We start from the raw sequence: 25937 nt of genomic DNA, 5'->3' as shown, positions 1-25937 counted from the left end.
TGTTGAGTCTTCCTATCCATGAGCAGGGTATGTTTTTCCATTTAAGCGTGTCCTTTTGAATTTCTTGTAGCAGAGTTTTATAGTTTTCTTTGTATAGGTCTTTTACATCCTTGGTAAGATTTATTCCTAAGTATTTTATCTTCTTGGGGGCTACTGTGAATGGTATTGATTTGGTTATTTCCTCTTCGGTGTTCTTTTTGTTGATGTAGAGGAATCCAAGTGATTTTTGTATGTTTATTTTATATCCTGAGACTCTTCCAAACTCTTCTATTAGTTTCAGTAGTTTTCTGGAGGATTTCTTCGGGTTTTCCATGTATACGATCATGTCATCTGCAAATAGTGATAGCTTTACTTCCTCCTTACCAATCTGGATACCCTTTATTTCTTTGTCTAGCCTAATTGCCCTGGCTAGGACTTCAAGTACGATGTTGAATAAGAGCGGTGATAAAGGGCATCCTTGTCTGGTTCCCGTTCTCAAGGGAAATGCTTTCAGGTCCATAGGATTTTTAATGGCTATAATCTTACAGAAGTAGACCGCCAGGCCTTTCTTCCAAGGTGCCTCTGGTTGCACTCAAACCTCCAACCTTTTGGTTACTAGCTGAGTGCCTTTACCATCTGCACACCCAGGACTCCTGATTACCAATACTTTAAATGAATTCTGTTGAAATAGCTAGTGTGGGTTCCCTTTCCTAGCTAGACCCTGGCTAACATATATGCAGATGCGTGACACTGTTTTCTGTTGTTATGAAGCTATTCTTACCCGCCAGGAGTCCTTGCCAAAAGATGTTTTTTGTTTCCTAGAGTTCAAAGAGCCTTACTATGCGCCATCATCTGCAATTCTACCTGGTTTCTTACTTAATATCTTACTGCCCTGGGGATACTGCTATTTCGACTTATTAGTGAGGTTACTATGGTTACTGTGAAGGTTACTGGGACATACTTTTACCTTTTCTCCTACATGTGATAATGAAATAGAGCCACAAACTCTTGGTTACTCATTCGAAGTTTTCAGATCCTTTATGATATTTAAAATACTGATAACATTTGTGGATTTTTAAATGATTTGTTTTTCTTCATCTTATTTTCAGGAGCTAAAAAAAAAAAATTTTTTTTTTTTTATTTATATAGGGTGGTTTTTTTAAAATAATTTTTATTGTGCTTTAAGTGAAAGTTTACAGATCAAGTCAGTCTCTCATATGTAAACTTATATACACCTTACTATACACTCCCAGTTACTCTCCTCCTAATGAGACAGCCCGCTCCCTCCCTCCACTCTCTCTTTTCGTGTCCATTTCTCCCCTTTAGGCAGGAAATGCCAACGTAGTCTCAAGTGTCCACCTGATCCAAGAAGCTCATTCCTCACCAGCATCCCTCTCCAACCCATCGTCCAGTCCAAACCATGTCTGAAGAGTTGGCTTCAGGAATGGTTCCTGTCCCGGGCCAACAGAAGTCTGGGGGCCATGACCACTGGGGTCCTTCTAGTCTCAGTCAGACCATTAAGTCTGGTCTTATGAGAATTTGGGGTCTGCATCCCACTGCTCTCCTGCTCCCTCAGGGGTTTTCTGTTGTGTTCCCTGTCAGGGCAGTCATTGGTTGTAGCCAGGCACCATCTAGTTCTTCTGGTCTCAGGATGATCTAGTCTCTGGTTCCTGTGGCCCTTTCTGTCTCTTAGGCTCGTAATCACCCTGTGTCCTTGGTGTTCTTCATTCTCCTTTGATTCAAGTGGGTTGAGACCAATTGATGCATCTTAGATGGCTGCTTGCTAGCGTTTAAGACCCCAGACGCCACTCTTCAAAGTGGGATGCAGAATGTTTTCTTAATAGATTTTATTATGCCAGTTGACTTAGATGTCCCCTGAAACCATGGTCCCCAGACCCCTGCCCCTGCTATACTGGCCTTCGAAGCATTCAGTTTATTCAGGAAACTTCCTTGCTTTTGGTTTAGTGCAATTGTGCTGACCTCCCCTGTATTGTGTGCTGTCTTTCCCTTCACCTAAAGTAGTTCTTATCTACTATCTAATTGGTGAATGCCCCTCTCCCACCCTCCCTCCCTCCCCCCTCTCATAACCACAAAAGAATGTTTTCCTCTCAGTTTAAACTATTTCTCAAGTTCTTATAACAGCGGTTTTATGCAATATTTGTCCTTTTACAACTGACTAATTGCACTCAGCATAATGCCTTTCAGGTTCCTCCATGTTATGAAATGTGTCACAGATTCCTCACTGTTCTTTATTGATGTGTAGTATTCCATTGTGTGAATATACCATAATTTATTTATCCATTCGTCCGTTGATGGGCATCTTGGTTGCTTCTACCTTTTTGCTATTGTAAACAGTGCTGCAATAAACACGGATGTGCATATATCTCTTCATATAAAGGTTCTTATTTCTCTAGGATATATTCCAAGGAGCGGGATTGCTGGATCGTATGGTAGTTCTATTTCTAGCTTTTTAAGGAAGCACCAAATTGATTTCCTACATTTTACATTCCCACCAGGAGTGTATAAGTGTTCCAACCTCTCCACAGCCTCTCCAGCATTTACTATTTTGTGTTTTTTGGATTGATGCCAGCCTTGTTGGAATGAGATGAAATCTCATTGTAGTTTTGATCTGCATTTCTCTAATGGCTAATGATCGTGAACATTTCTATAGGGTGGATTTTAGTCTGCTGTTTGTTATATATGCTGCACCTAAAGCAAAGCAATGTCTGTGCAGAACCCTTCCTGTAGCCAGAGATGGGAGACTGGATGGAGTAGGACTCAAAAGACGAATGGGACAACTAATAGAATGAATCTTTATTGCTAATTTCCTGGCCCTCACCAGCTAGCCCTCAGGGAAGCCCAGGCCCCTTGGGATCCTGGCAATTCAGAGAAATATGCCTGGATGGGCCTCTGGTGGGGGCACCAGGATGATCTTGCTGGCCACCTGTTCCAGGATGCTCAGGATAGGGCTGTGGGCTCCTGCCACAGCTCAGCACCCAGGAAAGCCTCCGCTCGCTCATGCCATGCCGCCAGTCGTGGCCACCTCTCAAATGGGTTATTGCTGAGAGCCATGGGCTGCAGGGACATGGATGGGAGAGTGGTGAGGTCCTGAAGTCCCCATGCCGTCAGGACACTGTCACCTCCCCAGCCCCCACCTGAGCCCAGGAAGGCATGATTGGCCTCAGGGCTGCAGCCAGATGTGGCCGCCTGCCCTGGCCTTCTGTTCTGGCAGGAGGCAGGTCAGGGGTTCCAGCTCCACTTCAGCCTGTAACAAGCTGAGATTCTGGGCAAACCCCTGGCTCTCTCTGGGCCTCAGTGTTTCTGTCTAATGGGGCAGCAAGGGGAGGGAGGCTGCCCACAGCTACCACCCAACTGACTGATTACACACCTGCATCAGCTCCTGAGCTCCATGATGTCAGCCAGGGTCACCTGGTGGCTGGCGAGGCAGGGCTTATCCCCCAGGAACTGCAGCTCCTGGTCCGTCCAGGGCAGTAGAGGGTGGCTCACCCTGTGGCCCTTGCACTTCCCGGTCCCAGTGCTCACCAACCTGCATAGGGTGCTCACTCCTCACCTGGGTCCATATCAGCACATCAAAGGTGCCTCAGATGCAGTCATTGTAAAAGCCCAAGTATTCATGGATGCGGGTGCAGGCCTGCATGTCGAGGGGGTGGGGGGGGGTACCAGTGGGCCTCTGTCTGGTACTTGAGGCTCAGGTAGTTCAGGATGGCCACACTGGGGCAGGTGCAGAGGTGGTGAGGGCCTTAATCCCAGCCTTGTTTCCATCCCCCCAGGGAGTGTCTCTGCAGTTGGTGGGCTCCCCTCCTGCCTCCCCCACCCCCAGCACCCTGGGCATTGCCTCCCATTCTCCCTTGATTACTCCCTCTCAAAGCCTACCCTTTTCTCTTTTGTCTCAGACACTAGGCCAGGCCCTTTGCTTTGCAGTTTTCAGAACCTCAGCTCTGTGACAACCCAACAGGTAGACTGTGGAGTAGAGAGTCTTATTCTTTTTTGCACTGAGAGTCAGAGTAGTTAAGTAACTTGCCCAAGGTGATGCAGCTCAGAAGGGGCTACCGGGGCCCATGGAGCCAATCAAGTGTCTGGCGAGCCCACTGTGGGTGCTCAGCCAAGCTGCCCTTGTGGCCCATTGCATGAGCCAGGGGTCAGCAAAGGGAGCGTGTCCTCAGTCTGCCGTGGGTCCCATTGGCCAGGTGCCCTGCCATCACTCCTGCAGCCGCCTGACCTCTGTTCTCCTCCTATTGGAGCTGGGCCAACTCTGTGGGCTGGAGGAGTTGGGAAGAAGCCTGCCCAGCCTCCATTTGTTGAACTTATTCTCAGCCCAACACCAGACATATGTCCCCTCATCCTCTCTCCTAATGCCCTGTCACTTGGGGGCAGGGAGAGCTTGGCTCCAGAAGAGGAGGTTGGAGATGAGAGAGAAGCAGGGACAGGACACACCACCTGTCACCCTGGACTTTCCATCGGCTGTCCCCTTGCTGCCCTTGCATTCTGGGAGGGCCCGAGGCCAGGGGGAGCACCGTGAGCTGCTGGAGCTCAGGGGTGAAGGTCAAGATGAAGTCGCCATCCTTGAGAGCGGGCACTTTATGCAGGCTGTTAACTCAGAAAAACTCCTCGCTCACGTGTTGTCCTAGGAGGAAGGGGTCATGAGAGTTGGCAGGGCAGGAGCAGCATCTCCTCTGCCCTTTCTCCCCTCCAGGGTTGAGGTGGGAGGGCTGGGTTCACCCACCTAGTGTGTGGGCCTTCTTGGTTGGGTCTCCCGGGCTGGGCGTTGGGATGGCTGCCCTGCCCTGCCACGTGCGGATGGCGTTGGAAACAGTCAGGAGTGGTCGCGGGTGGGTGAAGAGAGGTTATTTCTCCAGGTCTGGGTTGGCACAAATGGTTTTTGCTCAGCTGGTAACCAAAAGGTGGCTGGCTGAAATCTACACAGTGGTACCTCAGAAAAAAGCTTGGCAATCTGCTTCCCCAAAGATTACAGTTAAGAAAGCCCTAGGGGGCATTTCTACTCTGTCACACATGGGCTCACCATGAGTCAGAATCAACTTGAAGGCACAAAACAACAACAGGGGTGGGCGAGTGGAGGGAAAGCAAGGAGAGCGGCTCAGACCCAATTCCCCGACAACATGGCATCTCCCCAACATCTTCAAAGATTTATGAATTTACAAACACTTTCAACGCAGGAACTCAGACAATGCTTGGAATGCTGCTTCCCACCCCACAGAGCAGAAGGTACGTGATCCTCCTCGTGGTCCTCCTTGACAGAGAAGAGAACTAAGGGCCAGAGAGGCGACTGCCCAGGGTCACAAAGCTGGGGTCACCTCCAGTGGTGCTGGGGAAGGAAAGGAGGAGACCTCGGGGAGCCGTGGTATTGAGGGGCACTTAGGGAGGAAGCAGTTATGGGGAACCACGAGGTTGAGGGGGACTTAAGGAGAGGAGCGTTGTGGGGTGATTTAAGAGATAATATTGGAGCCATTATTCCCTGTACTAAAATGTGACCCAGCTGGAGTTGGACTCACGAGGACTCACAAGGACACATAAACTGGGTCCTGAAGTATAAAGACAATAGCTACGATAATCTTGGAAAACATCTTTTAGGGAAGCTTTCATATAAACAAACCATAAAACACAGCACAAAAGACCCACATACTTTGCACTTTTTTCTTTTTCTGTTAGCATGTAGCAAATAGTAAGATTTGTTGGACCAATGAAGACCTTCCTCACTGTCCTTACTGAAACCTGTACCAATGATTGTTAAAAAAGACAATTCAAAATGTAGGATCACAGTCTCTAGCCAGTCTGTGAATAGGTGAAGCTTTCATTGGTTTTGCCTATTTGTAAACGTTATTATTATTTTTTTTTAATGTTAATGTACACTGATGACTCTGTAATGTTCCTTGGCAGACATGGCTCTAGCAACATGCTTGTCAGTTTTCCCACTTTTGCTTATTCTGTCATATTTCCTTGGACTCGGGCAGACATGGCTTTAGCAGCATTCTCGGTCATTTTCCCACTCTAGTCTGTTTCGTAACATTCCTTGGATTTGGGCAGACATGGCTCTGACAACATGCTTGTTCATTTCCAGCTTGCCTCTTTGAATATATGCTAAATAAAATCTTCTTTTTGCTCTACTAAACGTTGCGATGTTTTTATCCTAGAATCGGGGTGGGGAGGATGGAGGTGTGTGGAGTTAATGGGAGCTCGGGAAGGAGGGGCCGTGGAGGCGCCCGGCCTGAAGGCATGTGGGGCACAAGCCTGTCCACCTTTGAGTAGCTCCACTGTGCGCAGCTCCAAGATGATGCCATTCCTCCTAGCAAAGAGGTAGACAAAGGAGGCAGGACTGGGACAGTAGGTCCAGGTAGAGCTTCAGGCCCATGGCGGGGTGTGGTGGCGGAGTGGCAGGGAGCCTCGGCAGCAGCGGAGGTAAGCACAGGACGTTCCCTGGAAATAGAGGATCAGGCCCTGCCCAGCTCCCCACCTCGCCCGCGGTAGCTGCCACCCCAGGTCCCTGCCCCGCCCTGCCCCGCCCTGCCCCCGCCCTGCCCCCGCCCTGCCCCCGCCCTGCCCCCGCCCTGCCCCCGCCCTGCCCCCGCCCTGCCCCCGCCCTGCCCCCGCCCTGCCCCGGTCCCCGTCCCGGCTCCGCCCGTGGCTCTTGCCCGACCCAGGCCCCTGTCCCGCCCCCTCTCCGATCCGGGACTCTGCTTTGCCGCGCCCCTAGTATCGCTCCGAGCCAGTTCCTACTCTCCTCGGCTGCGACCAGCAGTGCCTGCTAGGTCCCGTTCCTGTTCAGCCCCGGGCGCACGCTGCCCGCCGGCTAAGAGCAGGAACCGCGTTTACCTCGAGCTTCTAGGGCAGACCCGGGGAGAGCAGTAGCCTCCGGTCGAGGATACCCCAGAGTGGGCCCGGAGATCGCACCATCTCTGAAACCGCACTCTCCCCAAATCAAATTCACGGTAGTGCCTACTTTTCCGGCCGCTCCTATTCCCCGCGCGCGGCAGGGTGGCCAGGCGGCGCGCAGGGCGGGGCCTTCCGCATTCCTGCCTCGTGAACACGCCGCGTACCGCCGTCCAGCCATCCTGGACAGCGCCCAGTGCGCTGGGTCTCTGGACTTGGTAGGTGGTGAAAGGAATCCGGGGTGGATGGGACACTCAACTCCCTATTGCTTGCAGATCAGTGGTCAAGCAGTCAGGGAGACCACAGCCCAGAGAGCTACTGGGTAGGAATAGCCCAGGAACCTCACCTTCTCCCTTCCTTCCTCTCACCCTCTCCAACCCTGGGCTTCAAGTGGGAGTGGACATCTTCCCCTGCGCCACAGCAGTGGTCCAGGGCTGGGCACCGACCTCTGGCTAAGTCTCTTGGAGTAGCTCATCCCTCTGGCCAGGGGCCCCAACCTGGTGGCGAATGGCAACCCTCCCCTGGGATTTTTGGAGTTTGGGAGAGGGAAACAGTCCTTCTGGTAGAGTAAATGTGTGCGGTGTAAACTGGGGCCCTGTGGCCACTCTTCCAGAGTTTATTGCGCAGGCCAGTCTGCGAGGATGAAGCTGGCTCAGAGAAAAGGAGAGTCGAGGGTCAGAGGAGAGATGCAAGTTCTGATTCAGTTCTCCCAGATGGCAGGCTGCACCCTTCCCCTCCCACCACTGGACACATCCTCTGGGAAACCCCTCTTCATGCCTAAACCAGTTGGCACGGAGTTTCTGTCCTTTCTAAGAAAAAGAACTCTGACAAGTGCAAAGAGGTCCCAGGAAAAGCCTAGGAGCCCTGGTAGGGTGAGGTTCACATGGAAGGAAATTGGAAAAGTAAATGGTCCAAGAAGAAATTTGTGTCCACGAAGGAGGTGGTGGGCCCCAGAAGAGCCTGAGAGTTTCCTGACCTCTAAAATCCCCCAAGGTGCAGACTCCTTACCTTGGTTCTTAACCTCTACCCTTTCCCCACTGTGTATTCCCCCTGGTGACCTCCATCTCCATGGTCACCTTACTTCTGGGTGTAGACTTCAGTCTTAAGCCCCATGCCCAGAGAGATGATCTTGACCTGGACAGCCGCCTGGGTGTTCCACAGGCCTCTCAAACTTGAAAACTGACAGCCCTTCTCCACCCTCCCAGCCCAGGTCCAGTGAAACTGGTTTAGAACTTCTGACCTTCAGAACCATAAGAGAATAAATTTGTGTTTTTTTAAGCCACCAAACCAAGTTCGTTGTAATTTATTACAGCGGTCATAAGAAAATAATACAGATTTTGGTAGCTGCAGGTGTGGTGCTGCTGTAAAAAAATACCTAAAAGTGTGAAAGTGGCTTTGTAAACGGACAGAGGCTGCAAGAATTTTAAAGCCCATGATAGAAAAAGCCCAAATTGCCTTGCACAGACTGTTAGTAGAAGTATGGATGTTAAAGACTTTGCCAATGAGGCTCAGGAGAAAGTGACACACAAGCAAGAGAAAGTCTATATCCCTTTAGAAAATACCTAAATTTTCATAAGCAGAATGTTGGTAGAAATACAGACATTAAAGTCCCTGCTGGTGAGGGTTTAGAAGGAAATGAGGACCATGTTATTGGAACTTGGAGAAAAGGTGATTCATTTTATGTAGGGGCAGAAAACTTAGTTGAATTGTGTCTTACTGTGTGTGAAAGGCAGAACTCATAAGTAATGAATTGGTTATCAACTGAGGAGATTTTCACACAAAGTGTTGAAGGTACAACCTGGTTTCTTCTTGCTGCTTAAAGTAAAATACAAGAAGAAAGAGAAAAATTAAGAGAAATAGTGTTAAGTAAAAAGGAACCAGGACTTAAATGATTTGGGAAACTCTCAGCCTATCCAGGTTACAATAGATGATAAAATTAGGAAATATACTGTCAGAAAAGTCTGCTGTAAAGAAAAAGCCAAGGGTGTGACTGGACAACCTTTTGCTAGTGCTTCAGAAGGATAAAAAATGCAGAATATTTATTCACACAGAGAATTCTTTGAAGAGATTAAGCATGTGACTCTGCATTCCCTCAATCATTTCAGAAGAAGCCAGGAATAGAAATGGGATTATCCAGGAAAGATCCACTTATCTAACAGAGTAAATATCCATGATATACATAGGAGATGTACAAGATTTTTGAGGGTGTTATATTGAGATAAACACTTCCAGCTTGGCCTGAGAGGACAGAGAACGAAATGAAGGAAGGCTGCTGGACTCCCAATTTCTAAGGCAGGAAACAGACTGCTAAAACTACTCAGCTACAAAAATGTGCTACCCTTTAAGAAAAAGGAAAGATAGCTCCAAGGGTGGAGCCTTGGTCTCAGCAGGTGCAGCCTCAGGTCACAGAGGATTATACCTAGGTCTTGAAATCTAATGGAGTTTGTCCAGTTGGTGTCACAATTGCTTGGGACCAGGTATTTCTTTCTTCCTTCCATCTTCTCCCTTTTGGAATGGGAATTTCTGTAACTGTTATCTTGTGCCTTGTCTCACCATTGTCTTTTGGGAGTAAATGACTTGTCTTCTAGTTTCACAGGTCCACAGACAGAGAGAAACTTAGCCCTAGGATGTATCATCCTGAGAGTCTCACCCATATCTGATTTAGACAATGAGATTTGAGACTTTTAGCTGAGGATATTTAGGTAAGACTTTGAGTTGATACTGTACTGGGTTGAGAGTTTTGGGATCGTTGGGATGGGGTGAATGTATTTTGCATGTAGGATGGATGTGAATCTCTAAAGGGCAGACTGTAGTAGGCTGAATAATGGTCCCTAAAGATGCCCAGGTCTAATCCCTGCCCTGCCATACTCCCAACCTCCCCTTCCTTTCTCTTTCACCCACGTCAGGCTCTAGGTCACATCTGGAAAACTGTGAAGCATTCCAGTGGGGCTTTGTTTCCATGGCAACTCTGCTGGGTTTGGCAGAGAAAGGTCAAAGGATGCCTGGATGTCACCAAGCCCCCTTCTCCCCTCATTCTGTGCAGGAGGGGTGGTGACCTTCAGGGGCCTGAACCCCCCAGGATCTGGACACTCCACCCCAGTGCCAACCCTGTGCTGCGCACTTGCTTGCATTCTGTGTAATGGAGGGTGATCTTCATTCCTTCATTGCTTTCACAAGCAGGTGTTGAGCCCTACCCTGGCCTACCCTTGCCTGTGCTAACTCCAGCAGCTCAGCAACAGCCCAAGGCAGTCTTAGCCCTGGAGAAGCCCAGTGAAGACAGAGATTCTAGGGGAAGAGGGGGCTAACAAGGACCTCAGAGACCTGGAGCTCCCAGTGTCTCTCGCCTTGTGAGTTGCAGTGAATCACTTTCATATGGCCTTTCTAGCCTTGGTCTTATAATAACTCCCGTTAACTGCCTTACTGGTACTATGCAAATAAGGTGTGTGGAACCCTTGCAGGGATTGGACAGTCTGCTAATGCAAATAAGGTGCATGGTACTCTTGTCAGTGTTTCTAATGCAAATAAGGTGGGTGCATGGAACCCTTGTAGGGGATTGTTTAGTACGTTTTGTTGCTAGGGGTAGGGGTGGCACCTCTTGAAACTGTTAAGGAGCTTGCTATATAATTATCTTGTTTGACAGGTTTGAGAGAGAGACACGGAGAGAGAGAAAGAAGTAGGAGTTGTAACACTGGAAAGAATGAGAGACCACATGGCAGCAGCAAGAGTGATAGCAGCACAAGACGCAAGGAACCAGGAGACCAGCATGAGATGCCTGTGATGGGGCTTTCCAACCCACAGAGCTGAGATCTGTAACACTTGCCTGAGTAGGGCCCAGTGACACCAAGGGTCTGAGCAGAGCCCAGTGGCAGTAGCCCAGAAGAAGCTGTTCTGATAAAGAACTATATCAGGAGTTGTTGTTGTTCTTGTTACTTCCGAGTTGATCCTGATCCCGAGTTGTAACCTGTTACTTCCCTAATAAACCCCATAATAGTAAGTACAGTTCATGGGTTCTGTGAGACGTTGCAGAGAATTACTGAACCCAAAGATGGGTGGGAGAATACTGAGGGAAGGGGGAGTAGTTGATGTTAGAGATGATGGAGTGGCATGTCAGCTTGGAGAAGCTGGACATTTGAGACATCTTTAACCTCCACCTCATAGGAACCAGCTTTGTGTTAACTTTTATCAAAGAAATTATTCATTCACTTCGGCAGCCTCCCTGTGTACCGGGGGACAGCCCCTGCATGGATGGTAATATAGCTTCCTGTAGCCCTGCAGTGGCCCCAGACTTGAGGACCAGGATTTGAGGATGAAATCCACTCTAGTGGGAAGACTCAAGGACTTCAAAAGAAGCAACAGGACAGGGTGGAGGTGCTTCCCTTGGGGGAAGTCCACACCCTTCCTTCTCCTCTGTGTTCAACTGACCAAATGTCACTTTAGTAGAGAGGCCTTCCTGGACCTCTCCATAACTCATGCTCTTACCCTGCTTTGTTTTTCATCTTCAGTCACCACCAGAGCGTTTATGTATTCATCGACTCATTTAGTGCTTGTCTCTCTCTATTTAAACATGCCTGTCTTAGTTACCTAGTGCTGCTGTAACAGAAATAACACAAATGGGTGGCTTTAATGAACAGAAATTCAGTCTCTCACAGTTTAGGAAGCTAGAAGTCTGAATTCAGGGGACCAGCTCTAGGGGACGGCTTTTTTCTGATGGCTCTTAGTTTCTGTAACACCAGTGGTCCTTGATTCCTTGGTGATCTCCAGGTGGCATCTATCTTTCTTTCCTCCGTTTGTGCTTGCTCTGTGTTTGATGTGTTCTTTTTATATCTCAAAAGTGGTTATGTTTAAGATACAGCCTACACTCATATGGCCTCATTAACATAGCAAAGAAAACCCTATTCCCAAATGGGATTACATCCACATGTATAGAGGTTAGGACTTCAGCACATATTTTGGGGGACACAATTCAATCCGTAAGAGTGTCCCAAAACCTGGGCCTGGCACACAGAAAATTCTCAGTAAATATTTGTTGAATGAAACAAATGGATGAATGGGGTGAACCTGCCAGGTCCTCTCAGTTCTTCGGTGGAGAATGAGGATTTACTCCTGAGTTTGGCCCCTCCTCTTCCACCTTCCCTTTACCTCCATGTTTGTGGGACAAACTGTCAGGAGTCCCAGCACCCTCTCTCAGAGGAAACACCAACTTCAGGAAAATTACTTCAGAAAAAGCTCCAGTTCTAAGGCTAGTGGGCAGGTCTTGGAGAGTACAGAAGGCAGAGCCCAGGAGAGGAGATGGATGTCAAGGCCTGAGAGTCAAGGCCATGGGCTCTCCCCTTGTAGGAGTCCTGGCTTTATGCGGGGAGGGTTCTCCATTTCCACTCCCCACCCTGGGCAGCCTCTTGAGGGGTGTGTGTGTGGAGTGGTGTGGGTATGTGAAGGCATATGAGTGTGTGTGTGTGGAGGAGTGTGTGTTTAGGGATACGTGTGGAGGGGTGTGTGTTTAGGGATATGTGTGGAGGGGTGTGTGTGTGGAGTGGTAGGTATGTGAAGGGTATGGGTATGTGGAGGGGATTGTGTGTGGAGGGGTGTGGGTATGTGGAGGGTATGTGTGTATGAAGGGGTGTGGGAATGTGGAGGGGTGTGTGTGTGGAAGGGGCGTGTGTGGAGGGGTTGTGTGTGGAGGGGTGTGTGCATAGGGGTATGTGGAACAGTGTGTGAGTAGAGCGGTATGTGTGCATGTGGAGCGATGTGGATGGGTGTGGTGTATGGAGGGGTGAGGGGAGCATGTAGGCCACAGTTGAAAGAACCTGGCCTTTGCATACAAACAACCCCAGTTTAAATTCTGTCTCTCACTTATTAGCCAAGTGACTTAAAGCATCTCATTAATTTCTTTGTGTCCTGGTGTCCTTTTCTGTCAAATGAGGATGACAGTTCCTACAGTTACAGGGCTGTTATGAGGCTTTATTTTCAAACTATCTATAAACATCATTACATGTATGTCAACTTCTTTCTGTCTACTTCTATTCTTGTCACATTTTGTGGGCACATTTTCACATCGCTACAAAGTCCATCTGTTTGTAATTGGAATGGTTGCCTTATGTTCCATCAAGTTGATATATATTTAATATATCACTAGATTTGATTTCCCATATAGGCACATGCATTAACCTCCATGCCTTTGTACCTGGCACATCCCTTGGCCCAACATACCCGCACAATGCAGAAGATCCCTGTGTTAGTTATTTAGTGCTGCTATATCTTTTTTTATAACAGAAATACCACAAGTGGATGGCTTTAACAAACAGAAATTTATTCTCTCACAGTATAGGAAGCTAGGAGTCCAAATTCAGGGTGCCAGCTCCAGGGGAAGGCTTTCTCTCTCTGTCGGCTCTGGGGGAAGGTCCTTCCATCAATCTTCCCCAGTTGAGGAACTTCTCAGCACAGGGACCCTAGGTCCAAAGGACGTGCTGTTCTGCTGCCTCTTGTTTCTTGGAGCTACGAGGTCCCCCTGTCTCTCTGCTCACTTCTCTCTTTTATATCTTGAAAGACATTGACTCAAAACACAGCCTAATCTTGTAGATTGAGGCCAGCTTCATTAACATAACTGCCTCTAATCCTGCCTTATTAACATCATAGAAGTAGGATTTATAACAGGTAGGAAAACCACACAATCAGATGACAAAATGCTGGACAATCACACAATACTGGGAATCATGGCCTAGCCAAGTTGACACACATTTTGTGGGACATAATTCAATCCATCACAATTCCAGACAACTCTCCCCATTTCCTTTCCTCCATCCCACCACCCTAAACAACCTCCGTGGCTGCACTTGGTCTGTACCTTGAGACTGGGTCAGGGTGGGACCCACTCCATGTTCCGAGTCTAACAGGGCAGCGGAGGGACAAGGAAAAGAAGCTCCAGAAAACCGCATTTTGGATGAGATGCTCCTGGAAACGGGCCATTTTCAGGGGACATCAAACAGGAACCATTGAAGCACCCCAGGTTCAATGATTTGCTAGAATAATTCACGGAACTCAGCATATAGACATACTCATGGCTATGATTTGTTACAGCCAAAAGACACGAAGTAAAATCAGCAAAGAGGAAAGACAGATGGGAGAAAGTCTGGGAGAAGCCAGGCATAAGCTTCCAGAGTCCTCTCCCGGTGGAGTCACACGGGACACACTTAATTCCGCCACAATGTATGAAGTATTGTCTACCAGGGAAGCTATTTCAGAGTCAGTGCCCCTGGTTTTTACTGGGATTGGTCACATAGGCACCTCTGCCTAGCACTTTTCAAAACTCCAGATTCCACCTTGTTTGTACAAAGAGTTCAGGCAAGGTGAACCACTTTTATCAGCTAGGCTCGTGCAAGCAGGGCTTCCTAAGGACAGCAGTCAGGCCTCAATGCTAACTCTTTTCTGCACAGTCTACCCTTAGTGAAGGCATCTTTACAGGAAATTATTATCAGTAGGGCCTCATGCAGCAGGCAAGACAGGTGGTATTGATCGCACTTTACTGGAACCCTGGTGGTGCAGCGGTTAAGAGCTTGGCTTCTAACCAAAAGGTCAGCAGTTTGAATCCACCAGCCACTCCTTGGAAACACTATGGAGCAGTTCTACTCTGTCCTATAGTTGGAACCAACTCAATGGCAGTGGGTTTGGTTTGGTTTTGGGTTATACTTTCTGGGGTCCTGGACTTAGGCAGTTAAAACAAATCCTGTTGATCACAAAGACCTGTCTTAGAAAGTCAGGTGGTTTTCTCTTTAAGTTTCTGTGTGAACCTTTTTCTGGCCCTAGTCATCAAGTCAGGCACAGCACAGTCTAGCCAGCAAGTTGAAGCTGACCTGGAAGCTTCCAGGGCTGAGGCTGGGTCACAGTAGACACATGAAAGTTGAACCCCAGGGCACACACAGTGTTTACGACTGTTAGGACACTCCAGGCAGGATATATATTAGTCAGGCAGCCAGGTTACCAAGGCCCCGGTGGTGCAGTGGTTAAGAGCTCGGGTGCTAACCAAAAGGTCAGCAGTTTGAATCCACCAGCTGCTCTCGGAAACCCTACAGGGCAATTCTACTCTGTCCTACAGGGTTGCTATGAGTCAGAATCAACTTGAGGGTACCATGTTTTAATGTGGTCCCCCATTGTGGACTCTCCCACCCTAGGGGCTGAACAGCAGTCAGAATAGTTCATTTAGGTCAGTCCTTGGTTTCAGAGGAAAACTGCCAGAGGCAGCCATTTCCAAACAATTTAGCTTGCCCGTGACCTAGTTCATGGGAAGTGCAGACTAGGGTACCACCCCTGTTGTCTCATTTCTGGTTCAGTGTGAGTGCAGGCTCAGCAGTGTGAACTCAAAGCACTTGGAAAGGAAGCATGGAGAGTATTCCTTCGGAAGGAGGAAGCATCCAGAAATGTGAAAAACAAAGATCATAATGCCCTCCCCATCCCCCACACAGGTAGGTGCCTCGGCTTTGTTATAAAAGCATTTAGTAACCAAAACTCTACTTTTTAAAAAGTCATTCCCTATACTCATCCAGACCTCTAATCTGGAAGGGTTAATTGAATGCCAGAGAAGCAAAACCCTTTTACAGAAAAACATTTTTATTCAACTTAAACAGAAAGACTTATCAGATACAGGAATTGGTCAGGAGGAAATTCTGAATATTCAAAATTGGGTTTACATATAACCTCTGTTAAAAACAATCAAAACTCAGCAAAATTTGAATATAGGTTTATTCTGAGCAGTTATTCTATGTACATATGGGGAAGCCATTTTATTCCAGAAAAAGCATATGGCTCGAGGAGGTGAGGTACAACGAGGAATATAAAGAGAAGAAAAAAACAGAAATCAAACCCATTGCCATTGCTGCGACTCATAGCAACCCTATAGGACAGAGAACTGCCCCATGGGGTTTCCAAGGAGGGCCAATGGATTTGAACTGCTGACCTTTTGGTTAGCAGCCCAGCTCTTGAGCATTACAACACCAGGGCTCCATATAAAGAGAAGAGGAGGGAGAAATATAGAACATCAACTGTTAGCTAATCTTAACATGATTGATCGAACCCTGCCCTCCCCCTTTTACTGAGATCAACTGGTATCAGGTCACAAGATGAACTCTGGACAGTAACCCAGCCATGTCTTTTGACATTTGAATTCGGCAACCTGGGCTTTGAATAGAAAAGAATGGATTTGCAATTTGGGGTGAGAAAAAAAACTCTGGCAGGGTTAATTTTGGCCAGGAATTTCTTTAGAGTGAGTATTCGGTTTGGTGAGTAAGAAAACCCCCAAATCAAAGCCAAGATATATGCTATCAGTCTCTCTTTGACACTTTCCATCATTTCTCCCCTGATTATTTATCCAGTGAGCAGCCTAAAAAACAGCAACCCTTTTTGGAACAGCTGCCTTTAATCATTCAACTGCCTTACCAAGGTGTGTGCACCAAGTGGGAGGTGAGGGAAGTACACCCAGGCTGTCAGTCCACTGTTGCAAACTAATTACTCTAGAAAGTCAGCAGCTGTGGGACACTCCCAAGAGGGGTCCACAGTCCCATCTCCCAGGAGTGAGTGGAGGGGCCACACTCACTGTAATGTGCCCTCCCCCACTTGCAACTAGTAGATGGGTTAAAATTTAAATTCTTCCAGCTTTTGCAGGAATCACAGGTGAGAAATGTAATCAGTCTCTGTATCGGAAATCTAGAACCATCAGCAGCTAGATTTCCAATGACCCTGACAGAGAACAACAACTTTCCTGTGGGCATTTGTGTGTGAGCCAGCTGGTCCAGCCTGCACCTAGGGCACTTCTACAGTTTAAGGCCCCAGGAGGGGTGTCCTTATCTACAATGTCCCCAGCTGGGCCTGAGGTCTGTTAGTTGAGTAGAGAGGTTTTACCCACTTTTGTTTTGGCACAGCGCTTTGGTGGCACAGTGCTTAAAAGCTGGGCTGCTAACCAAAAGATTGCAGATTGAATCTACCAGCCGCTCCTCGGAAACTCTATGGGGGCAATTTTACTCTGTCCCATTGGGTTGCAAAGAGTCGGAATTGATTCAACGGCACCAGATTTTTTGATTTTTAGTTTGGCACAGCCAGTGTGGAGGCTGAAACAGCCCATAACAGGCAGTGTCCGGCTTCAGCTGAGAGTCAGGTCCATGCCATTCAGGATTCCAGCAGCCTTCTTCAGATCATCCAACGTCAGACAGCAGTGTTCCGAGAAAACCAAGTGACAAGCTAGGTTTTCATAAGCCTTTTTTCCTTGTCTATCTTAGAATCCGAATGGATTTGGTAAAAAAGATATGCACATCAGGCCAGATAGTCATCAGCCTCTAAGGGACAGACATCTGGTTTCATGAGAGCTCATAAGCAAACTAAAAGCTTGTTTTTAAAAACTCCAAAAGTGTATCTCTGTTGAAAGCTTGCCTCTCATTTCCACAACGTTTTCCCTTTCCCTGAGGCTCCAAAAGGCAAAAATGATCAGTCACAGAGACATATTCTGTTTCCAATACCTGAAGAATTTAAATGTTAATCATCCACTAGTGGCAACAAGCAAGAAAGTTGTGTCTGAATTAACTTTTTTCCTGATTGGGAAGAGTCCTCTAGCATTTATGAAACTACAAGCATATAACATTTCACATCAACTTTATCACGGATTCAGATGCAATAGCCACAAAATACAAAGCCTTAAAAAAAAAAAATTCCTCCTTAATTTTCTCATCACAAGTTTACTCAAACTCCTAGCTGTAAATTTAGCATTTACAGGGTAAACATGGAGCCCTGGTGGCATAGTGGTTAAGAGCTCAGTTGCTAACCAAAAGGTTGGCAGTTCAGATCTGCCAGCTGCTCCTTGGAAACCCTGTGAGGCAGTTCTACTCTATCCTATAGGGTCTCTATGGATGGAATCAATTTGATGGAAACGGGTACGGGTAGGGTAAACATTACAACTCCCAGGGAAGATGCTGGCTAGAATGCAATAGGGGAAGGAACTATGGGAAGGCTACTGCAGCAGCTGGGCCTAAGAACAGCTGGAGTGTTTTTTTTTTCTTTTTTCCTTCCTCTGGCTTGTCAAAAATTTTGCTCCAGCCCTGTGAACCAAATTTGCTTTTTTTTCCTTCCCACTTAGAGGAGCAACAATGCAAACTTTTAACATTTTTGGCCCATCCAAAGCTCATTTTTGGGGATTTTTTGGGCCCTTTTTTCTCCCATCTGGAGGACAGAACAAAACCAAGGGCGTCGCCTAGGTTGCAAATTTTTCCCCCTTACCTTACCAAAGATGGCCAAAAGCAATCAGGGAATCCAGTAAGCCAACTATCCTGAAGTTTGATCTATTGTATTTAAATTTTATAGGTAACTTTTACTTTTGACAACAGACAGCACCTCAGCTGCTGTTTCATACCGTGGAGGCTCCATAGCTACCCAGGCACAAAAAATTAGTCATACCATGCCACTTCACCTTTCCTTTCCCCAAACAATTATTTTCCCACTTTCAATGAGTCGGGGTCGTGTTTAGCAAATCCCACTTCTGACACCAGCTGCCTTGAGTGTCCTTAAGACCACCCCCAGTTTCTATGATCCTCCATAAACTCCCCTTACATTGGATTAAGGCTGTGACCTGAGTACAGGTGTTGCATCCCATCCTAATCCTCTTTAATATAACCTAACCTTGTCCCATTAATGTAACTGACCCTAATTCTGCCTTATTAACATCACTGAGGTTAGGATTTACAACACACAGGATACATACATCAGATCACAAAACAGAGGACAACCACATGATACTGGGAATCATGGCCTAGCCAAGTTGGCACACATTTATGGGGACACAATTCAATCCATAACGATAACATATGATTGTTGTAGCAAAGTTAAGAAATACAGAGAAGCAGGAAAAAAAGGAAGCTGAATCCTCTGAAATCCTATTTTCTGGGACATAACAGCATGGCCCTAGACAGGTCAGCAAAGAGAGTGGCCCCATGAATCATCCAGGGAGTGGAGAAACTTTCCAGTCAGAGGATTGAGAATGGCAGGGAAGGGGAGGATCAGAAAGAAGTCTGTGGGATCTAGAGATTGGCTAGCAGAACAGAGCCTAAAGAGGAAGAAATGCCCAGCCCCCAGCCCTGGCCATATGCCTGGACACAAAGAGCAACATGACAAAGTAAGGCTCTAGGCCTGAAGAGGTGTGTGCATGTTTGTGTATGTATGTGTGTATGTATGTGCATATATGTGTGTATGTATATGAGAGTGCAGATGTATGTGTATTTGTGTACGTATGTGTACATGTGTGTGGGTGGGTATGTGTAGGAGACTGCACATGTGTGAATGTGTGCGTCTATGTATGTGTGTTTGAATGTGTGTGAGAGTGCATATGTGTGTATGTTTATATTTAAGTGTGTAAATGTGTGTTTGTGTAAGAATGTATCTGTGTAACCTCATAAAGATTAAAAACTTATGTTCATCAAAAGAGTAAAAAGACATCCTACAGACTGGGAAAAAGTCTTTGGAAACAACATATCTGATAGGTGTCTAATCTCTAAAATATAAGAAAGCACCAACGACTCAAAAATAAAAAGACAAACAACCTAGTTAAAAAACATGCAAGGCAGGGATGTAAAAGACCTATACAAAGAAAACTGCAAAACACTACCACAGGAACCGAAAAAGGTCTACCATAAATGGGAAAGCATATAATGCTCATGGATAGGTAGACTCAACATTGTGAAACGTCAATTCTACCCCAAGCAAAATACAAATACTATGCAATCCCGATCCAAATACCAACATTCTTTAAAGAGATGGAAAAACTGATCACTAACATTCTATGGAAAGAGAAGAGGCCCCGGATAAGTAAAGCACTATTGAAGAAGAGGAATAAAGCAGGAGGACTTGCACTACCTGACTTCAAAACCTACTATACAACTATGGTAGTCAAAACAGCCTGGTACTGGTAGGACAGACAGATTAACCAATGGAACAGAATTGAGAACCCAGATGTAAATCCATCCACCTATGGTCACTTGATCTTCAACAAGGGACCAGAGTCCATCCAATGGGGAAAAGACAGTCTTTTTAACAAATGGTGCTGGCAAAACTGAATGTCCATCTGCAAAGTAATGAGAGAGAACCCATACCTCACACCATACATGAAAAATTCAAAATGGATCAAAGACCTAAACATAAAACCAAAAACTATAAAGATCATAGAAGAAAAAATAGGGTCAATGCCAGAGGCCCTAATACAAGGCATTAACAGGATACAAACCGTAACTAACAACACACAAACCCCAGAAGATAAGCTAAATAACTCAGATCTTCTAAAAATTAAACACTTATGCTCATCAAAAGACTTCACCAAAAGAGAACCTACAGACTGGGAAAAAAAATTATGGCTATGAAAAATATAAATGTCTAATCTCTAAAATCTACAGGAAAATCCAACACCTCTATGACAAAAAGACAAATAATCCAATTAAGAAATGGGCAAAGGATAAGAAAAGACACTTCACCGAAGAAGACATTCAAGCAGCTAACAGACACATGAAGGAATACTTGTGATCACTAGCCATTAGAAATGCCAATCAAAACCGCAATGAGATACCATCTTAGCTTACTATTACCGGCACGAATCAAAAAAAGCAGAAAATAACAAATGTTGGAGAGGCTGCAGGGAGAGTGCAACTCTTTTTTTTTTTTTAATGTTTGATCAAACTTTTTTTGTGTGTGTGCTTTAAGTGAAAGTTTACAAATCAAGTCAGTCTCTCATATAAAAATTTATATACACCTTGCTGTATACTCCTAGTTGCTCGCCCTCTGCTCTCTGTCGTCATGTCTATTTGGTCAGCTTCTGACCCCCTGTGCCTTCTCATCTCCCCTCTAGAAAGGAGCTGCCCACAATAGTCTCATGTGTCTACTTGATCCAAGATGCTCACTCTCCACCAGTGTCATTTTCTATCCCAAAGTCCGGTCCGACCCCTATCTGAAGAGTTGCCTGGGGAATGGTTCCTGTCTTAGGCTAACAGAAGGTTTGGGGACCACGACCTCCACAGTCCTTCTAGTATCAGTCAGACCATTAAGTCTGGTCTTTTTATGAAACTTTAAGGTCTGCACCCCACTGCGCTCCTGCTCCTTCAGGGGTTCTCTGTTGTGTTCCCTTTCAGGGCAGGAGTCTCGCCCCGCCCCCCGGAGTCCCGCCCCCTGGAGCCCCGCCGCGCGGAGCATGCTGGGGCAAGCAGACTCACCGACCCTGCTAGCCCCGCCTCCGGCTGCAGCGCCTCCCGGCCCCTGCTTCGCAGGCCGAGCGAGCTGGAAAGGCGTGGCCACAGGCTTCTCCTGCCGTTTGGACGCTGTGCTTTGCTGCCAACGGCCGGGCGCGCTTTTGTTTACGCGGGGATGGCGGGAGCGGCCACTGTGCCCAGGCCCTCTGAGGGTGTCGGCGGCTCTGTCGTTGCCAAGCGCCGCCGCGATGGAGGGCAGGGGCGGGAAAACCACCGAGCGGGGAAGCGCAGACCGCGCTGGGGCCTGGGGGAGCGGAGAGGGTGTGGAGGACGGGGTTGCCGAGGAAAGGAGAGGACTAGACGGCGGGAGGGGCAGAGGGGTGGGCTCAAAGAGGACGAGGGAGGGAGGGAGGAAGCTGGGGGAAATGAGGCAGGGGAGCCCCCGACGGTGCTGAAGGGATGGCGTCGTGCGCCAGCGTTATACAACGAATACTGAGCCAGCCGTCATGGACCCCTCCTACACTTTGGAAGGCCAATATTTTTGAAGTACAAGATGGAGTGGGGGAAGAGCAGGCACAGGGAGGAAAAGAAACAGTTCTTTTGACCTAATTCAAAAGCTGGTTCTGGAACAGGACCGGGCCTCGGAGATAGCTGTCACCTATGGGTCAGAGGTCTGCCCACAGCTCTTTCTGGTGCCTAAAGCTCCCTCCTACGTCGTTGAGACTTATCTTCGGGTTAAGGGGGACAGGTGCAGAAAACGAAATGGCAACGCAAGGAAGGGATGCCATTGGGAGGTGAGGGAAGGGACACATGAGGGCCCAGCCTGGGGAGAACTGGACACCGGTTTTAAGAGAAGCCTGTGCCCTTGGGCACACCAGGGACACACCAGTCCCGTTTCATGGCTGCTTGGTCCTGGATGTGGAGGAGGGCCCAATGTTAAAGACTAAGCGGTCTGAAGAAGAGCTGCTCTCAGCATAGCCCTTGTCAGTACAGACCAACTTGTCTTGGGTCCAGCTTCTTGGGCTTGACCCTCCCCCACACCCACCATCTTGAGGTTTATCTTTGTTCATCTTCACCAGGGTGTTTGGAGCCTCAGCCTCTGTCCCTTGGGGAGGACCTTGGTGGTCTCCCCACATTAGATGGACCACCCCCCGCATCTACAGATCACCACCATGGGGAAGTTAGTGAGCTCCCAGAGTATCCTGGGGCTGCGTCATCATCTGTAAAATAATCACGACTCTGCTCCCTCCTGGGGTTGTTGTGGGGATCCGGTGAGATACTGAAAGCTCTTCCGAAGGGTGTGGGTTCTGCAAACGCAGAAAAGTGTTACTCACATGGCTTTGGGAGCCAGTCAGTTTGGGCAGCACTTGCCTGCTGCCATCACACTTCCCACTTGCTGTTAGTTGTTTGTCCTCTTTCTCTAAGCCCTGACCTGAGCCCAGAGACATGGATTTGTCACTTACTAGCTGAGTGATCTTGGGCAAGTCATTACAGCTCTCTTGCATAAGGAGCCCTGAGCTGGCCTGTGAACTAAACCATGTAAACCAAGGAATATCTGGTTGGATGTGGGGGGGGGGGGAGCCCTGTGCCAGATCTGTGAGAAACAGCTATTTTGTCACCAACCGGAATGTCCTTGGGACAAAGCACTGCAGCTGTCATGACCTCACCCCTCATGCCATGCTGTCCCTTCTCTCTCCACTGTCACCTCCTTCAGCCTTAGCATTGGCCTCAACCTCAGTTTCCTCATGCATAATTTAGAGGGGATGATTCCCGCATGAGTCTAAGTTTGGGTTAAGGAAGCTGTCAGGTCATGTCACAGTTTAAGTGCAGTAAGTGGGGTGTCCAGTCCTAGAGAGCAGCCAACGTGTGAGAACAGAGCCACAGAAACCATCCAGGAGCCCACTTAGAGCTGATATAAGTATGGGGAGGTATTGAGTCTTGAGTGAAGAGCTGGTTGGAAAGGGAGACAGAAGAGAAAACTAGGGCATTGTCATCACACTCGAAATGATAAGCATTCCCATAATTAGGAAAAAAAAAGATTATTTAGATTGAGAAACTACAAATTTTTTAAAAGCTGACAAATACCACAAATATCACAAAACCCAGAGAACTCTCCTGACATTTTTATTAACTATCTCTTCACCTTGAAAATACTTCCTATATTTTTTGGCAGCAAACTCTCTGACCATCATTCATATGACGATGATTTGTGATTATTTCCTAGGAGAGACTAGAAAGGTAATTCAGCCTTTCCTTTGGCAGTAGGCATAACCCTGGAAGCCAGCTATACACCCGGAGAGCTACAGTAATTTGAGTAGGCACAGACTGTAAATGACTTCAAAGCCCATACATATGTCCCGTTAAGCCCATACCAAAAAAAATGACCCCCCAATTTTGGTTCCCCTTGGCCACATCCAAAATGCCCACAGCCACTTGGACAGGACAAGGGCTGTGTGACAGAAGGAAATCACAGTGGAAAGAGGCAGGGGGCCTCAACCAACTGCGACAAAAGCTTCTGCCAATTTTCCAAAAGCCTACAACAACTGAAGGCATTGTGAGAGCCCCTTCAGGGCAGACAGGCAGCCTGGGGACTTGGCCTCCGGTTACTTCTGCTGTGGTTCCACTTCTGCTGCAAATCCCTGCACTGGGCCAATGAAGGGTCTCCACTGGAGAGCAGAAGGGAAGATGGCAGAAGCCTTTGACCGGTCACCGGGGACCAGTTCACTCTTAATTTGGCTAAATTTTTTACTGTTGTGGACAAGTACCCCACATATACGCTGCAAGGAACTTCCTGGCACTTGAGCCCACCCAAGAGAATCCTGAGACCCGAGCAGGTTCCCAGGCCTCTCACATCCACAGTTTGACAGATAGACCTCTGAACTCAGGGCTCGCTGCTTGTGTTGCTGTAAGCAGTGCCCTTTGAAAGCACCCTCACAGGCTGGGACCTAGAGATGCCACCGGCACTCCACACGTGCCTTAAGTGAACCCTGCACACTCCAGGCTCTGACCTACCTGTTCAACAGGACTGGTGTGAAGCGCTGATGAAACTCGTGTGTAAGGCATCCTCGGGTGTAGCAATCACATGTCACTGAAGTGGGGAAGGATGTGCACTGAGGGCAACGGAGGGGCAGCCAGCGGGGCGGGCGCCCTGCCCGTACGTGTAGTTTCTCTTTCCCTGCTACTAGCAATGGAAACCTGCTGTCTGGCCCGTGGCTGCCCACCGAGACCTGGCAGAGGAGGGCAGTGAGGGGTGCAAACAGGCCAGCCGTATGGCCACGGTAAGCATCTGCCTTGCCTCTCCGGCCCTCAGTGTCCCCTTTACCTCAGGGTTGTCCACACCTACCTCACAGGGTTGTTGTGAGAATGACACGAGGTAATGTCTAGGGAAATTTGGAAAGGCTGCTCGCAAAGGACCCCCTCGTAGTGCTTTTGGCCAAAGGGGTAAGCGCCCTTAGAGGGAGGCCCCAGACCCAGGTGTGGGCCTTAATCATTTGGGGAAACCACTGTGGCCTTTACTCAGAGCTGATCCTGCTGTAGGCTGAGTAGCCTTACTTAAGCGGCCCCCCTGCCCTGGTGGAGGCAGCACATGGGTGGCAAGGAGCACTGGCGTAGGAGTCAGAACCTGACCTCCATCAGCAAGCACCCGGGGCCAGGAGGAGCAGCAGACTGAGGGGTCGCTGCTCTGGTCCAGCTGGCCCGGGGCCTAGGGTTACCTAACCTGCCCCTCCAAGGGGAGGCAGGGAGGGGGAGCAGCCCCAGGGGGCCAGAAGAAGGGTCCCTGGGAGGAAGGTGCATGCAGGGGAGCTCAGGCTCATGCCTTCCAGCTGGTTTTCCTCTGGACAACCCGTGGTGCTGGCCCTTCCCTCCCACTCCAGCTCTCCACTGCCTCCACTTCCTGGGCATTTTCTGCCCCTTTCAATGTGTACAGAGAGAGCCTTTAAAAGAAAAATGTGACCTGAAATGATAGTTTCATTCATGCAGAGAGAAAGGGTGTTGGGTTCTGGGGACAGCCTGCAGAGGGCAGGGGACTGAGGCCACCGCTCACTGCAGCCTGAGGATGGAAAGAAGCTTGGAGAAGGGCAGTGGCCACACAGGGCTGGGCAAGGCAAGGGCCTGGTGTCTGATCTCCTCAGCAGTGATGGGAGCTTGCTGGGCATCTGGAGCGAAGCAGAGGGACTTTGACAAGCTGGGCAATTTGCCCTGCTTCATCCTGAATTAGAGACGGGCACCACTGAGCACCCACATGGCCAGGTGGGCCAGATCCCAAATTGGACTCAAAGGAACTGAGTTGAACTTGCCCACTTTCTTTTCCCAAATTTGTGGGTCAGGGTTATTGCTGTTACTTGCTCAACAGAGTGGAGGGGGTGCTGGGGATGGTGCGTAAAAGTGTCCCCCAGGCATCCTCAACTATTCCTAAGGTCTCCAGGCAAGGCTGCCCTTGATGAAGGGGAGGCTGCCCCACCCGCCTGCTTAGGGGACCTTTGGGGACCAATGGGCAGTTTAAATTCCCTCCGCCAAGGCCTTGGAATGGGCCAGAACCCAGTGTTACTTCCAAGGCCATGGTGAACCCCAAACCGAGAATTCTCTCCTACTCTGTTTCCCATCCTAAATTAGGTCCAACCTCAAAGTCCACATTTGGCTCAGAGGCTCTGCAAAGAAAATAACAGAAAAAGTCAACACAGAAATACCCTCTCACATAAAGATCCTAGGTCCAAATATTCAAATCAAAATTTAAATCCCCTTGCCTTTTTAGGTTAAAGTCCAAAGAAATAAAAATGGAAAGTCTTAAGGGCTCATAGCGACTTGACGGCACTGGGTTTTTTTTTTTTTTTTTTTTATCTTAAGGGCAAC

At 48.1% G+C, this 25937-nt stretch overlaps 2 long non-coding RNA genes and 1 pseudogene across 2 annotated transcripts; 1 reads left to right on the top strand and 2 right to left on the bottom strand.

Annotated features, from left to right (window-relative positions):
- Positions 1-2821: 2821 nt before the first annotated feature.
- Positions 2822-3637, bottom strand: LOC126066088 (glutathione S-transferase theta-2-like; annotated as a pseudogene).
- A 188-nt stretch (positions 3638-3825) lies between these two features.
- Positions 3826-6918, bottom strand: LOC126066033 (uncharacterized). The gene is made up of 3 exons (XR_007514990.1): positions 6829-6918; positions 4724-6432; positions 3826-4624 (listed from the first exon to the last, which is right to left on the bottom strand). It is a non-coding gene; the product is annotated as an uncharacterized LOC126066033 (long non-coding RNA).
- An 87-nt stretch (positions 6919-7005) lies between these two features.
- Positions 7006-10876, top strand: LOC126066034 (uncharacterized). The gene is made up of 3 exons (XR_007514991.1): positions 7006-7103; positions 9474-9587; positions 10526-10876. It is a non-coding gene; the product is annotated as an uncharacterized LOC126066034 (long non-coding RNA).
- Positions 10877-25937: the final 15061 nt, after the last annotated feature.

This window comes from Elephas maximus, chromosome 22 (assembly GCF_024166365.1).
Source record: "Elephas maximus indicus isolate mEleMax1 chromosome 22, mEleMax1 primary haplotype, whole genome shotgun sequence".
Taxonomy (NCBI): Eukaryota; Metazoa; Chordata; class Mammalia; order Proboscidea; family Elephantidae; genus Elephas; species Elephas maximus.
Note: the sequence above shows the minus strand (reverse complement) of the source record. Positions and strands in the feature narration are given on the sequence as shown.